Below are 16,786 nucleotides of genomic sequence, written 5' to 3' on the forward strand. Positions count from 1 at the left end.
CTTGAATACGAATCTGAAGAATTCGATGGAAGGGCGCAGGAACTCACATTTGTCCCTATGAAGGGTGAGGCCTAGCACTTGCAGTCTCTCAAATGTCTTCACCAGCCTTCTCAGATGGTCCACCTCGGTCCTTGCAAACACCAAGATATCATCGCTGATGTTTAGCACACCCTCCAGATCTGCGAGGGCGCCCCGGATGATATTCTGAAACACCTCCGCTGCCGACGACACCCCGAAACTCAGTCTCTTGTAGCGGTATAACCCCTGGTGAGTGGTGAATGTGGTGATATACCTCGATTCCGGGTGGAGGACTACCTGATGATAGCCCGCTCGGAGGTCCAACTTAGAAAAGAAACGAGCCCCCTGTACCTCTGCAATAATGTCATCGATGGTGGGGATGAGATGCCGCTCCCTCTTAATGGCCTTGTTAGGCAGCCTCATGTCTACACAGATACGGACAGAGTCAGGTTGCTTGGGCTTCCTCGCAACCACAATTGGGGATACCCAGGGAGTTGGGCCCTCCACCTTCTCAATGATATCGAGGCTCACAAGGTTATCCAGTTCCTTGTCCACCTGCTCCCGGAGGTGGAACAGCACCCTGCGGTGTGTCAGGGCAATGGGCTGCACAGAGTCATCAATATGCAACCTCACCGGGTCACCAGTCATCCGTCCAATTCCACTGAAGAGGGCGGCATACTTGTCGAGCAGATCATTAATGTCCTCAAGGTGCACTGAATATGCGAAGGTGACAATTCCGAGAGCCTCAGCGGCGACACAGCTCAGGAGCGTGTTGGTACTCACTGGTGTTACATAGAATCGGGCCTTGATCTGCGAGCCCTCGTGTTCCACCTTGGCCACGAATGCGTCATCCAGTGGGATTGGTTCCAGTCCCCCAAATGCAAATATGCAAGCTTTCGGTGTGAGTAGCTTGGGGGGTGAGTCCAGAGCATCATAATGCCCCCGGGCCATCACATTGACTGATGCTCCAGTGTCTACCAGGACCGGGACTAGCGATTGATTGACTTCTACCACGCACCTCGGTTGTCTCCTGTTCTTGCCCCTCAGGATCCCCACACTGGAGACAAAGAAAATGTTCTCTTCCTCTTCCTTGTCGGCCTCCTCCACGTGGGCATCTTCCCCACCCTGGTCCACCTGGGCCACGTTTGGTGGGCGGCTCTGGCGCTGAAACCCGGTCCGAGATTACGGGCAGGGCTGCCTTGCACACCCTTGAGAAATGGTCAGACAGTCCGCACCTACCACACGTTCTTCCGGCCGCCAGACATTCAGTCGGGTGCAGAAGGTCGTATCTGCATTTCTGGCAAGATTCACCTGCTCCACCTGCTCTGTCAAGGGGTCCTGCCCCAGGCCTTCTCGATCCTCTACCACCCCGACACATGGCACACACCTCCTCAGACTTGACTGAGCGGGACCCCGCCTCCATCCTGGATGCCCGAGCCTCTGCCACCTCGTGGCACCGGCCCAGCTCGAGGATGCGGGGTAGTGTGATTCCTGGCTCCCTCAGGACTTGCCTTCTGAGTTTGCCCGAGGAGCAGGCCTGGATCAGCATGGTGCGTATCATGTCCTCCGCGTCTCCCCATGCGCATGCCAGGGAGAGGCGGCGCAGGCGTCCATAGAAAGTGTCCAGCGTTTCATCCTCCTTTTTCATCCTCCTTTTGTTTGGCCGACAGCATTACAAATCTCTCCGAGTTAGCAAGAGGGAGAAAGTGAGCCTGGAGGGCAGTCTTTGCCGCATCGTAGGAGCCATCCCCTGCTGCAAGCAACACAAAAATCTCCTGGACCAAAGGCCCCGCCGAGTACAGCATTGTCGCCACCGTGCTGTCATCATCCGTCACCTGTGTGGCCCTAAAGTACATATCAAGGCGGTCAACCCACCTCTTCCACCTGGGCCCAATGCTGGACGGTGAGCCCGATACATCGAACACAGGGATGGGCTGCAGGGCCGCATGGGCACGTGCCTGGGCCATGATGGGAAGTCCTTGCTGAGCAATTGGCTGTGCCAGAGGCGGCACCGGAGCTTGACCACCGACTTGGGCTGGAGGGAGTTGTTGTGGAGCAGCCGCCTGTGGCTGCACTGGAGGCACCGGGGCCTGTTGTTGAGCTGCTTCGTGACCACCGTCCTCCTGTTCCTCCGAGTCACTCATGGGCTTGAGCGCACAGGCACCCCCTCCTTGGATACTGGGGCCCGCAACTCAATCACCCACCACCTCTGCACAGTCTTGATGCCCCACCCAGGCAAATAAAAGTTCAGCCGGGGGCAGAAGGTGGAACTTCACAGGGTTTGCCACTTCAGCAATCCACCCAGATGATGAAGAGGATGAAGATGAGGCCTCAACAGGCTGATGATGAAGGGGATGTAGAAGCCAAGAAAGGAGAATTGGGCTGAGCAGGCCCAGCCATTATAGCCCCTCTCCTAGCTTACACTCGACGTAGGAAGCCCAAATGTTGGAAAAAATACAAAATTCGGGCATGGGCATGCAGGTATAACTGCCTGCTAGCAGTGTATCCAAAAATTAGGCCTGGATGCCACTCACCGCCCAAACCGGAGCCCAGTGAAGTTCCATGGCCTCGTAGTCAAAATGGCCACCAGCCGCGTGCGTGATGCACGGCCACGGCATGAAACTAAGCGTTTGTTTGATCCGTTTCAGGAAGAAAAAATTATACATAATTTCACCGCCGGGCCTGGGCATCAGCCTCCACTCGTCGCCACTGTTGGGGCTGGGTACAGCACCCCCGCGCGATGCCCATAAGCCCCCACCCTGTAAGGACCACACAGCACACGTCCTTACAGTTCGGGCTTCCCGGTCGCTCTGACGCGGCCGGGAACGCCCCGTTTATTTATACAGCACGCGACGGTGTGCAACGTCACGCTGCCGCGTGCGCGTCCCGTCACGGGGCAGCGCCACACTGGCCGGCCTGTCTTTCTTAGGTTTCCATAAAACCTCCTCCAACCTGCCTCTCACCACCGCCTCATCCATCCCCCTCCACAACTTCCCCGGTCATTCCTCAGCCAATCTCTCAGAACTCTTGTCTGTGCAGCCAGGTAGTAGACCCTAAAATCAGGCTGGCCAATTCCCCCTCTGCTGCGAGGCATCATCATGATTTGCCTTGTCACTCTTGGTTTCTTTTGATTCCACACGAATCTCCCAATCTGCTTTTGTAGAGCGCGAAACAAGGGCCGGGGGGCCCATACTGGGAGATTCGTGAAGTGATATAGGAGCCAGGGTACGACCGCCATCTTGAGCACATTGATTCTGCATAGCCACATGATATTAAGTGGGCCCCAGTCCACCAGCTTATTTCTAATGCTCTCCATGAGAGGCGGGTAGTTGGCACCCACTAGTGTGTCTAGGGAATTGGTGAGGTAAACCCCCAGGTACTTTAGGCCTTTCTTAACCCATCTGTAGGGGTATTTCTTTCTGATCTCTAGCTCTGTATGTGGGGGGGGTGGTTAGATTTAGTATTTCTGACTTCTGGGTGTTAATTTTCAATTCTGCCACCCCCTGAATGCCCTTAGTTCCTACTCTATGGCTCTAAGAGATGACTCTGGGTCCTGTATCATTAGGAGCAGTTGTATGCGAAGGCGGCCATCCTGTGCTCCGTCCCCCTAAAGGTGATACAATTGATCATGCTGTTGGCCCTCAGTGATTCCAGTAACAGCTCGAGATGGATCGCATACAGGAGAGGCGACAGGGGGCATCCCTGCTTTGTGCCTCGTTGGACCTTTATGGCTGGGGAGAGCTGGCAATAAATGGCCAGGTGCATGGATGGATTTTTGTAGTTGGCCTTAATACTAGACATGAACCTCCCCCCGAATCCCATCTTTGTCATTGTAAGGAACAGGAATCGCCACTCGACACTGTCAAAGGCCTTTTCAGCATCCAGAGCAATCAGCAATGCCTGTTCTCTCCTTTTGTTGGCCTTGTCTATAAGGTGGGCTACTCTCCTGGTGTTGTCGCTCATTTGCCTCCCCTTTATTAAACCTGACGTAATCCTGCACTTTTGATGGCAGTTTGCCAAACTGCATATGTTAATTGAAACACCTTTGTTGAAGTGGACTACATGTCACATAATCCCATGAGTTTTGGGACGAAAAAGAGGGCTGAAGAGGCATGCAGTTGCAGTTGCAGTAGTCAGGTAATTAAGCTTAACAGCCCACACCTTAAGGAACCTGGGAGGCATAAAAGCCCCCCTCAGGTGCAGCCAATTGAAAGGAGCTGGAACTCTCAGTGGAGTGTGAGTTGTAGCAGTAGTAGCAGAAAGAAGAAGGCACAAAGCTGGCAAACCAAGCTGAAGTGGAAGACAAGTGGGACGTCAGAATGTGGAGACAGCTGATTTCACCTGCTTGTTCTGAGTGGGTCCTGTTCCCCAAACTCTGAACTGCAGAAGCTGCGCATAGGAAGGCATGCAGCGAGGCTGTGTTGTTACCCTTAACATTATTATTCCTAATGTTTGTAGACTTTGTTTTTGTTGGTTTAACCCTAACTCGTTTTCAATTTGTCAAATAATATATGTACAATATTTCATATTTTAACAAACGTTTGTCCCCCTTTATTGTCTTGTTCATTATTGAGCAAGTTTTGGGGGGTTCCACTTTGGTTGTAGGGTCCAGCCAGTGTAGATGTTTTATAGAAATACAACTAAAACATGTAAATAAAGAATTGAGGTACGTAATAATAACAAGTTGATTTCTATTATTAGATTGCTTTCCCTTTTGGATAAGAGGCACACCACTGCTACCTGAAAACTTAGTCTTTTCAGGTAGGGAACAGAGTGGGACTGATTGCACATATTGTTACTGAAAAGGATTCTTTCTACTGTGGGTGATATAGTTGAATTTAAGTTTAAGAAAGAATCGGCCTACTTGAGTCAGCCTCTTGTTTCTAGCAAGTTAGCATACTAGGTTTCATTTTTGTTTCTATGGCCAGTCTTTTGTAGGAAATATCTTCCATTGAAGCAAAAACTGTTGTGAGTGTGAACCTCATTGAACCTCATGCAATCTGTGATGGCTGTTGTTGAGTTGTCCGTCTTGATGTTCACTGTTTTCAGGAATTTCTAGCATACAACAACTCCATCTTCATGTGGAATGTTGGTATAAAGTGCAGTGGAATCCAATGTGGAGTGCATCCTGTGGTGCTGTTTTTCTCTTGAATTTTACTGAGTAAGCGTATTGTGCCCTGTGTAAAGCTTTCAGTGTCCAGCATTAGAGATTTTACAATTAATTTAATATCTTCAGACATGGTTTTGGTTTATTTATTTATTCCAGAGATAATAGGTGTGCCAAGATCATTGGGTGGCCTGGATTTCCGGGTTTGTTTATCTAAAGTCCAGGGAGTTGGATTGTTTGGTATCAGATGTTGGAGGTGTCCCTCAGTACTGCTTGGCATGCTTTTTTTCTCAACCTTTATTTATAAAACAGTCATACAACAAGCAGCATTTAGTGCACCGCACCTCAGGCAATACAGAGTGCTCATCTTTCAGCACCTTGAAGAGATATCGGCACACAATACTAGTCAATATGGTGCATTCGCAAAGAATTACAGTACATATGCTATTGACCATCTCATGATGAGGCATCACCCCATTCTCTGGCCCCATCAGAGCTGGCATCTGCCAAGTATCTGAGCGGTTTCCAAATGTCTTTGGGTCTACATGTAGCTGTTACAATGAGCACATATCCCTCCTTCCATTCATTAGTGAACACCGATTCACACAACCATTCTTCACTACTGGGGGCATGTTTTCATTTCCAGTACTTAAGGATACACTTCTTTTCTATAACAAATGCAATGTTAAAGAAGCAAGGTGTAACAACTGAGACATCTCCTATGTCCCCTAAGAAGTATTTGAGCTGTGATAGCGGCATATCCAACATAGCATCAACTAAAAGCCGTAATTTTGCTCCAAAATTCTAGAATCAGGAGCATTCCCAAGACTTGTGAGAGGAGTCCACCTGTTTTTTCTGCCTTTCTCACATTCAATTTTATTATACTTTTAGCCAATGGCTTCCATGGAATCCATGGCGGAATCGGACACTATCTCATTTACGGAAGCCCAAATAGCCGAGCTTATAGAGGGGCCTTCATTTTTTGACAATTTACAACTTCCTAACCAAGAGAATAATATTTCGGGGGATGTGGTCCTTAGACTGAAAAAGAAGCGATTCCGCACTGAAATGCACGGCCGTGTTTTAAAACAATACCTTAAATCCAGTATTATTCCACAGGGTTTACAAGTTAAAATTATCCCGTGCCTGTTTTTGGACGATACAGAATATAAAGTAGCATTTAGCCAGGTTGCCACTAAATTCAGTCGTGACCTTTTAGATCTCACGATTACCACTGCCCAGCGAGTCAGCCAGAACATTATGGAGACGGTGCTTGAATAAGTGAAAGCTTTTTTGTTGAATCCTCTTATTTCTGAAGCCAAACTCAAACTTGAACAAGTTGAGAAATCTTTTCAAGAATTTAAAAACGTCACTATTGAAAGAAAGACCAACAAACTCAAAAAAGACTTCTCAATGTTCAAAAAAGAGATCGTATATCCTTATTTGTCTGAGGACTTCAACTTTCAAACGTTCTGGAAACAATCTGGTACCCAGAATATGTGGCCAAATAGAAGATGTGGGGTCAACTTCTCTGATACATCTTCCAGTTCCTCAAGTAATGAAGATCCCACTAATCCTAATTCTAACTTGGGGAATCGCCCTTTTCGAGGAAGGGGCGGCCACAGAGGCCGCAGGAATTTTCAACAGGGAAGAGGCCCACACAGGCCACAGTACCTGCAGGCCTCAAATGTCCCCCCCCAAGGGCAGGGACACCGCGACTTCCAGACACGCAGCCGCTCGTACCGGTGGTAAATGAGGTACTACCCATTTTCAATTTGTCATCTCGCTCCATTACAGAACCCGAACTGGCGATTCTGAAACAAGATCTTTCTTTTGTCCCCTCACAAACCCAGAGTGCTATGCACCTTACCAATGAGGTTCAACAATTCCTCCGCAAGATTAGGCTTAGAGCCTTTTTTTCTGACAAAGAAGACACCTCAGAGCCCAATAAGTCAGGGTTAGCCAGACGTTCCTCTTTTACTCCCAATATAGCAGAAGTTCTTGTTTTTGAAAAAAATGTTCTTAAAGAACTAGCTTGAGCTTCCTAGGAACACCATGAGGCCTAATCTTCAATTAGCTGAATTTCAGGCTATTGATTCCCTTTCGCAAGGCCCTTCCATTGTGATCAAGAGTGCCGATAAAGGCGGCGGCATAGTGGTTTGGGATTCTGGGCTGTACGATCAAGAAGTTATTTGACTTTTTAGTATTCCCAGCCATTACCGTAAAATCATTGGCGACCCAACTGCTTCGATCAAAAAGAAGATACTTTGCCTTTCTGAAAAAGCACTTGAGGAGAGCATTTTGTCGAAAAAAGAATTTGAGTTTGTCAATTTCTCAGAGGAAAGAACTCCCCTTTTTTATATCATCCCCAAGATCCATAAAGATACATCTAACCCGCCTGGACGCCCTATAGTTTCGGGGTGCGGCTCTATTCTAGAATCGTTATCCAAATATATAGACGTGTTCATTAAACCTTTGGCGATGGGAACACCGTCATTCTTGTTAGATTCTAGGGATGTTATCAACTTGGTTGAAGGCCTCCCATTTGACCCCTCTAAACAGATCTTGGTGGCCTTAGATATAGAGGCTCTCTACACAAACATCTCCCAAGAAAAGGCTATTCAGTGTTTGCAAATTATGTTGGATCGCCGACCTCCTGTACACGAGGTCCCTACTAACTTTTTGACTACATCCGTGGAATTAGTCCTCTCCAACAGTTTCTTTAAGTTCAAAGATGAGTTCTTTCTGCAAACTAAAGGGACGGCCATGGGCTGTGCATTTGCCCCAAATTTGGCTATTATTTTTATGGCCTTGTTTGAAGATAATTTTGTCCTGAATGACGGCAATCCTTTTATTACCAACATTAAGTTATACCGTCGGTATATTGATGACATCTTAGTACTGTGGTAGGGTGACATTGCCACATTGGAACTTTTCGTTCGATGGCTCAATCAAGTTGATATTAACATCAAATTCACTTTGGAATACTCCACCTCTCGCATTGCTTTCCTCGATTTATCCATTTATAATGAGGATGGGTTCCTGCAGACTGAGTTCTACAGAAAACCCACAGAAAGGAATATGACGTTACAGTTCAAAAGTCAACATCCCAAAAGTCTTTTACGCAATCTCCCTTATGGGATGTTTCTACGGCTGCGCCGTAATTGTTCCATTCGCACACAATTCAATACTAATGCGGATGTCTTACAGGCTAGACTGTTAGAACGGGGTTACCCGCGCAAACTCATAAAACACTCTAGAAAAAGAGCGCGTTATACCAACAGGGACGCCCTCCTTAGACCAAAAAATAAAACTGTCGGGAAAGAACAGTTAGTTTGCGTGTCCACTTTTTGTCAACACAGTGAGACTATTAAAGCTATTGTTCTGAAAAACTGGAGGATCCTTAATTCCACGAATCTCAATTTAGAGAAACCTCTTTTTGCTTTTAAAAAAGCTAAAATTTAGGACAGAAGCTCACTCGGGCTACAAGACTCCAGGTACGTACTAACCAGGTTAGGGATGTCTACCTCAACCAAGTGAAAGGCCACTATCCGTGCACGTTGTGCGCAGCCTGTAAATTAAAAAAAAAATGAGACTTTACATACAACGGCAGGTGTTGGGCACTACGTACCTTTACCACCTGCAGAAGCAAGAATGTTATTTACGCCATTCAGTGTCCGTACCAGCTTTTGTATGTAGGAAAAACTTCTAGGGAAGTTAACCTACGTATTAATGAGCACCGATCAAAAATCAGAACTCGCAACTTATCGGCTCCACTAGTGATTCACTGTGTAGAAATGGGACACAATCCGGACTCTTTAACCTGGTTCTGCTTAGAAAAAAGTTTTGCCAATAACACAGTACAATTGGCCAACAAATTGTCCATATGGAGCAAATGTGGATTTTTAATTTAAAAACACTCCACAAAGGCCTTAACACGCTAGAGTCATGGGACTTTAATATCTGTTAATGAGTTTCTTACCGCGAGTCCCTACGGGCCTATGCCATCACGAGTGGGCAATGAATCGCCCCATTTTTTATTCCTTTGTTTACTAGTTGCTGTTAATTGGCCGCTGTTTTTGTGAGCTTTCCCTGATTCTAGGACCGCCCTATGCACGTATGTTATTCATCTTTTCTTGTCATTCTACTCACATTCAGCTTTTGTATGTAGGAAAAACTTCTAGGGAAGTTAACCTACGTATTAATGAGCACCGATCAAAAATCAGAACTCGCAACTTATCGGCTCCACTAGTGATTCACTGTGTAGAAATGGGACACAATCCGGACTCTTTAACCTGGTTCTGCTTAGAAAAAGTTTTTGCCAATAACACAGTACAATTGGCCAACAAATTGTCCATATGGAGCAAATGTGGATTTTTAATTTAAAAACACTCCACAAAGGCCTTAACACGCTAGAGTCATGGGACTTTAATATCCGTTAATGAGTTTCTTACCGCGAGTCCCTACGGGCCTATGCCATCACGAGTGGGCAATGAATCGCCCCATTCTTTATTCCTTTGTTTACTAGTTGCTGTTAATTGGCCGCTGTTTTTGTGAGCTTTCCCTGATTCTAGGACCGCCCTATGCACGTATGTTATTCATCTTTTCTTGTCATTCTACTCACATTCACAGACACTGTCCACAACACACCAGCCCATTCCGGCCAACTTGTGGCAGCCTGGGTGCATTTTCTAGAGACTTGGTGACGTTTACACCTTTAGCTCAGTTTTGACCCATTTAGATGCTGGTAGATCGTATATCGCACTTTAGTTGGATGTCATCTCCAAGTGTTCATCTGGCGTCTGGTCAGCAGTTTCTTAATTTTCCTGCCTATTTCTTCTAGGCAATAACTATTTTTTCTAGGCAATAATAGTAGTATTCACCTATTCTACGAGGTTTTACTTATTTTGTGTCACTATTATTCCCAGCATATAATTGGCGCTTAGTTGACATCTTCGTTATTTAAAGTTCGAATTGTCAGTTAATTTATTTTTTATTTTATTTTTATTTCATTTTTCTTTATAACTCACTTAGCTGCACTACCACTCCGAGAATCCCTCTGGGCGTCAACTAGCAGCTTTCAATTTTCTTAGGCGGCCTTCAGGCATCAGCATTTAATTCTAAGCAATATTCTCTTTCCAGCTGAGGAAGTAATCATTGCTTGTGTTAATTACATTTTGGGCGGCAGTATACGAGCAAGTATACGCACCTCGGTTCTGGCTTCCTGATTCTTATCAACATAGGCATGCGCAGTTAGCTTAAATAGAGACTCTTTTGTGCAGACTGCCTACACGCATGTGTGGCGTTTCGAATGAGGAAATCTATTTCGGTTCGCAGAGTCAACCTTTTTGACCTCTATTATCCACTTGACAGAGATGGATAATTGTTTGATGGAGGTAAGCGAGCGGCTAGTTTTTCTGCTTAGTTGTGGGAATTCTGAGCACTTTTAAGAGGGGCTGCATTTTGGATGGCAGTTCAGTGCTGCTATGCATATTCTTTAACAGGGCAGTCATTCGAGCATTCACGTGAATGCAGTGCATGTAATTTTAAACGTGTATAACAACACTCTTGGCCCCTTTGAGGGATAGGCAAGTCTGCTGTGGACTTTCACACCTTGACATTCCAAAGCAGTGTCTGCTTTCTGCTTTGGCATTTTTTGCCATTTTCTGCTAATTCATTTTTTGAACATCCACGTTAATGCTGCACATGTTATTCTGTACTTGCATAATACTCTTGGCCTCCTTGAGTGATGGGCACGTCCGCTGAGGACCCTTACAGCACAGCTCTGTCTGTAATTTTACCAAAGCAGTGCCTGCATTCTGTCTAGGCATTTTTTGCCATTTTCTGCTATTTCATCGTTATAATGGGCTTCTCTACTGGTTTGTTGTAGTGATCTACAGACGATACTGGTGTATCGGGTTAAGCTGTGCTGCTTTCCCAACTTCCAACATCTGCAACTTTGGCTTTCCCTAATTCAATAGGGTGCCTTTTCAGGTGAGCCACCATTTTTTGCTCCAGTTTCAAGCACTTGATATAGCACCTTTTGTCTTGTTTTATTTCATTTTGTGCATGTCGGTCTTGCTTTAGGTTAGGATTTGGTCCTGGCTTCCCCCAGCGTGACTGACCATATCACTTTGTTACGGCCACCATAGCAATTTGGCATTCATCAGGTTGGTCCAGTATTGGTCTTCTTCGGGGGCATGGTTCCATCCCGGACCTGACTAACAATCATATGTTCATATATAATCTGCATTGTGCATTTATATACTTGTCGCAGATTAAACATGGTCCTGAAGGTTCCCCACCATTATGCACGGTCTTCTTTTAGGAGTCACTAACCCTTTCGCTCTGTCATATATAGCTGTTAGATTGGGATTCCTATTTTGCTTAATTGTTATACGGCATATATGATCCCTGAGTTGTTTCACAAAGAAAATTGGGCTGCTCTTTTGTAGTTGCCCCCTCTTTTTAATTGTATTCGGCAAACAGTCAGCTATGACTCATATGTTCTATGCAGTAGTCTATAGCCATGTTTTTGTGTTTTACAGAATGGTAACATCCACCTCCTGAGGAAGATGTTGTGTTTACTACCACTACACGTCGAAACCGGTCGAGAGATAAACCCTACACAGATGTGATCTTTTGCACTTTTCCTTCCGATCCACCCTGACAATAGATTATTTTTTAAGGAATTCTATTGATTATGAATATAAAAATTATGTCTGTTTGATGGGGACCAGTCATGAATTCCTTTTCGCCACAGGTTTTTAGCATGATTCTTTTGTCTTTTAAGCTTTTGGATGTATGTCACGGTATGTTGAGTTGGGTTTGAATGAGTGCACTATGAATGGCAAGTATGTGTGACAATGTTTTAGCCGACTTTAGGCATACAGTTGCTGCTGTTTTGCTGTATTAAAGTGATCAGTGTTTAATTATTTGTGATTGACTCACCATTGTTTAAATTGTTGGTATCACTTTCAATAAATTTTGATACACATTTTTTCAAATTGATTTGTTTCTCTGGACAATCTTTTTCTGTTGTTCTTTGTATATTCAAACAACATAAAATTACATACATGTCATTACATTTCACAGCGATTCTAATATTAATGAGCACTGATCAACTGAAACCGCTGTAAACATCATACTAAGCATTTAAAAATGTCAACAATACGCAGATAAAATGACACAATAAAATACATAAAATGAATATCATCACCAGACATTAATTTTTCCCATAACGCTGCGTTATCATTAAAATCATTCGCAATATTATATGACTTTAAAAACGTATACTGTAATTCTGATAGGCTTTCACATTCTGTTATTAGGTGATTAAGTGAATCAATCTCTTTGCAGTCACATAAGCAACACACATGACAATCCTAGTCTTGTTCACATGGTTTCAAGTGCTTCTGAGGTGTTACATTTCATTAGAAGGTATCTGCGAACTGTTTTGGGTCTAGGATACGCTGTTATATATTTGGGTGGTAGTTAGCCTATATCGGCAATAGAAACCACTATAGACTTTTGTTGCTAAGTCAACAATGTTTTGTTCAAAGCTATGCGTAGTTAGTTTCCTTTTTAACCAAAACTTCAACTGACATTGACTTTTTTGAGTGGCATTAGGGGCAAATTCTTGTGTCCAATTTCCATACATAGTTTTTAATTTACCTAGTGTGCCCAAGGTTGAACAACCATCTAGCCTCAGAAATGCTTCAACATAGCCAACCATGATGGTATCATTCTTCAATTTACAAAGATTATCATAGCTCATTACACATCTACTTATGTATTCTTGTTTAAGATTTTTTAAGTCAAACTCTAGCCGCAACAATTTGCGGTGTAGTAATGATTCAAATACTTTCATCTGTACATTTTATTTATGTCCCTAAATTTCTATGGCATACAAAAGAATCGATCTAATTTTGGCCATGTATATCGTTAGAACTTCAGACATTGAATAGCCAGCATTTCTTTCTATGAAGACACTCAAGGCATTAGTTGAAACCAAGCAGCAAGTTTTTATCGAAGACCAATGTGTTTCCCAATTAAGCTTGGCATCCACTATGACGCTGAGATATTTGTAGGTATCTACTTGTTCGAGTTTCTCATGGTTTAATACCCACACATACTTCTTAGATGGTTTTTTGACTGGGAAGACCATGACTTTACTCTTCTCTGTATTTATTGTTAGCCCATTTAGTTCCGCCGGGGAAAGTTAATTTTCATGCCCGCCAGTCTATCAAAGGGTTGTGAGCAACCAACCATGGCATCCCTAGTATTAGCCTGAACTGAGGTGCCTTGATGAGATTGAATGAAATGGACTCCCGATGTCCGTCCTGGCACAGCAAGGTTACCCTGGCTGTGCACTGGGTTACTGGTCCGGAAGTGATTTCTGTCCCAACCACAGTGGTTACCTTGTCCATAGTTGGCTTAGAACACAAAGGCAGCCCCATCTCTGCTGCCAGTTCTTGATCAATATAATTTCCAACTGCTCCGTTATCGATGTATGCTTCAACGGCATGCATTCTTGATGACTGTTGGTGGTTAATTACGATCACTGGTATTGCAAAGTGCGAGGTCAGCAACTCTTTCTTCTCACTCGACAAACTGACCTCTACGTTTGTCGAGCTTGGCAGTTTTCCGATTCCTTAGCTTCATCCTTCCCTGTGACCCCGACTGTTCTTCTTGGGGGTTTTACTGGACAGTCCTTCAGGAAATTATGTCTCCATTGCACACAGGTGGATTTGTTATGGTAGGCTTTGCGTTATGTTACGCTCACCTGGTATCCACAGGGACGCCACCCAGCCGGGTTACTCACTGGTATGCTTCTCAGCTTTGCCCTGATGTCGTCTGCGGGAAGGTTCTGCCTTGTGGTAGAATTAGGCGTGCTCTCCGTCCTGCATTCTTTACAGGGGCCCGAAGTCTTTCATGGGCGAGTGCGGTCCAGTTACTTCACTGACGCCAGCACGTTTGATATTGTTCAGGTAGGTCTTATTGTTGTTCTTTAGTTTTGTTGCTATCCGGCATGCCTTTCTTTGTTTAAAATGTCTCTTTTTTCTCCCTTAGGTATGAGGAGCTTCAGCGTGGGGAACTGGTTTGGTTGAGCCCCGCTGGTAAATGATGGCGCATTAAGAGCGCTATGATGCGGTAAGTAAGCGCTATGCGCAGCGCTGCAAAGTCTTGCCTTTGCTAACCTGTGTTTTCCTTCCTTGTAGGTCGCAGTGTTCTTCAGCGCGAGTGGACTGTCAAGAGTGGTGCCAGCCGAGAGGCGACCAGCCTGGTAAGCCTTTTGAGCAGTTCGTAATTTGTAAATGCCTTTACTGCTTTCTTTAATGTTGCCTCTATCTTCCTCTTTCAGGTCATTCTGTCCGGGAGGCGTGCAGATTCGAGGAAGCTGTTCTCAGTAGCTGCGAGTGTTTAAAGATGAAGACTGCAGGTAAGATGCTGCTGCTAATGATGTTCCTTTTGTCTCTTTGCAGGTTCTGCTTCTCCGAGGTTCGAGGGAATAGCTGGACACGGTGAGCGTCACGTTGCAAGCTGCAAAGTAACGCGAAGCGTGTTGTCTTGCTCGGGTGTGGTTTAAATAACCCCAACAAAATAGTCCAGGTAAAGTAGTCCCTAGGCTACCACACCCAAAACACTAGACCGCATAGCTTGGTTCTCCGGAACCAAGCTATGTGGATGCCTCCATGTTGGCTGACAATACAATAAAGTAGTTCCCAAGTACATTGTTTTTCATGGTGTATGATCCTGGCGCCATAGGCGCCAAGACTGGCCCCATGAGCGCTTTTGAAGAGGATGCCAGGCTCTAGAGGCCCGAGTCCTGACTCCACCTGGCCAATGGGTTTGCCAGAGGGGGTTTTGGGCGAGGGTCGTGACACCTGGGTATAACTTTATTCGAATGTTCTAAGCAGGTTTTATATTCCCTCGTCCTCAACACCTGTGTGTGGATAGATTCCATCATTTGAGCAAACCTAGTTATCAGCATTTCACCGGACAATTCTCCGGACAACCCATTCGCTATAAATGCATTCAATATATCTTTTACCACTCAGATAGCAGAATTAAGGTTACACTGATGCCAGTGAATTCTGTTTTGACCTTCATTGAGGTATAATTGGCCATTACAATCTTTTTCTTGAACTTGTGTTTTAGGTACTGGTAGTGCCAACAGAGAAGACAGTTGGAAATGATTGCTCTTCTCCCTGCTCGCAATACCCATGTCTAATATGTAATCCATACCACTTAAATTAGAAAACACTTAATCAACGGTTTAGGCCAATATCCCATCAATTCTGGTAAAGGTCCTCTCAGCATCACTAGGGGTAGACCCATTCAGTATTGTTAAGTCATACGGGACAAGTGCTCTATACCACAATTTACCTTGTTTATCATTCAAGTTTCTATGTACTCCTGATGAACCATTATCAATTACACAATTGTCAATTAATGGGAGAGCATCGATCTTAGCGTTAAAGTCTCCCACTAACCATATTGGATATCTGTGATTATAGTGATTAAACACTTGACCGACAACTTCTACATTTTTACAGGTACATACCATATTCGGTAGATCATATAGATTCACTAAAATAGATTCACTATGTTGTGATGTGAGAGTTTAGTGACAAGTACATTGGGGGTTGATTCTTTTAACATGGTGATAGCCCATGGAGGTTTGACTGTTATTAATAACCTACTTTTGGGTCTTCCTTTAGGCGTTTTGTGGCGACCTGATGTGCAGAACTTCTACCATCAAAAAATACTTCCGCAGTCAGTTGCGAGATTGTCAAAGATTGATACCAAGCCTTCCTCGTTGAATTTCTCACATTCACCACTCACACCCAGGGAACATTTAGCCAATCTGGCTGGGGTATAGTGTAAATGATTAAGCATCTTAATTATATCAGTCGAGACCTGCATTGAGGGAGACTGTTTTCATCAACTTACAGCAAGAATCTACTCCATTTATCTTCCTCCAACGTTTACCCCAAATCTCTTTCCCATGTAGCTTTCACTATGTTCCACAACTTAAGGTGAGTCTGTCGCAGGCTGTATAATCTGGACACACCTCTCTGTTTCCCATCTGCAGTTGCAATTGCACTGATGTACTCACAAGTCTCTGGCTCAATTGGAAAACGCTGCTTTTATCCCATAATACTGCAGTGCCCGAAGGGGACCACCCACCAACTTGTGGGAGAAGTCCTTGTTGGAGAAATGCTGGGGAAATTCTATAGCAGGAACCGCCTTGTTGTTGTCCAGTTTGCTAAATATTCTTGACCAAGCATTGACAGTGGTCCTAACTGGGTAAAAAAGTGCAGGAGTCTATATAACGGTCACTGAATATGACCACTTTTGATCAGTGGCGATGCCCCATAGCGCTCCAGTTGTAGTTGGGGCTCATCAGTAAACCAGTGTCCAGCAATGTGTGCCTTAGCGGCCAGATGATGTAGCTCAAATTCCGGGGCCGCAAGACTCCCTGAGCTCATTTGGGTCAGTCCGTTTTTCCCATCTAATCATGGCCACCCCATCCACCTAAATGAACGCTGTCACCAGTGATCTGCTCTTAATAAAGAGACTTGCTCAGGCCATATGAGGACATTACAAAAGGAATAGAGCAACGTTGGGAGCACCACCATCTTCAATAATGAGATC

General features: G+C 44.8%; 1 long non-coding RNA gene across 1 annotated transcript; it reads left to right on the forward strand.

Moving 5' to 3' along the window:
* The first annotated feature begins 9,798 nt into the window (after positions 1 to 9,798).
* LOC138515591 (uncharacterized) lies at positions 9,799 to 12,136 on the forward strand. Its single transcript, XR_011282092.1, has 2 exons — positions 9,799 to 11,119; positions 11,674 to 12,136. It is a non-coding gene; the product is annotated as an uncharacterized lncRNA (long non-coding RNA).
* Positions 12,137 to 16,786: the final 4,650 nt, after the last annotated feature.

Source organism: Ambystoma mexicanum, chromosome 6q (assembly GCF_040938575.1).
Source record: "Ambystoma mexicanum isolate Mex_15411 chromosome 6q, UKY_AmexF1_1, whole genome shotgun sequence".
NCBI lineage: Eukaryota > Metazoa > Chordata > Amphibia > Caudata > Ambystomatidae > Ambystoma > Ambystoma mexicanum.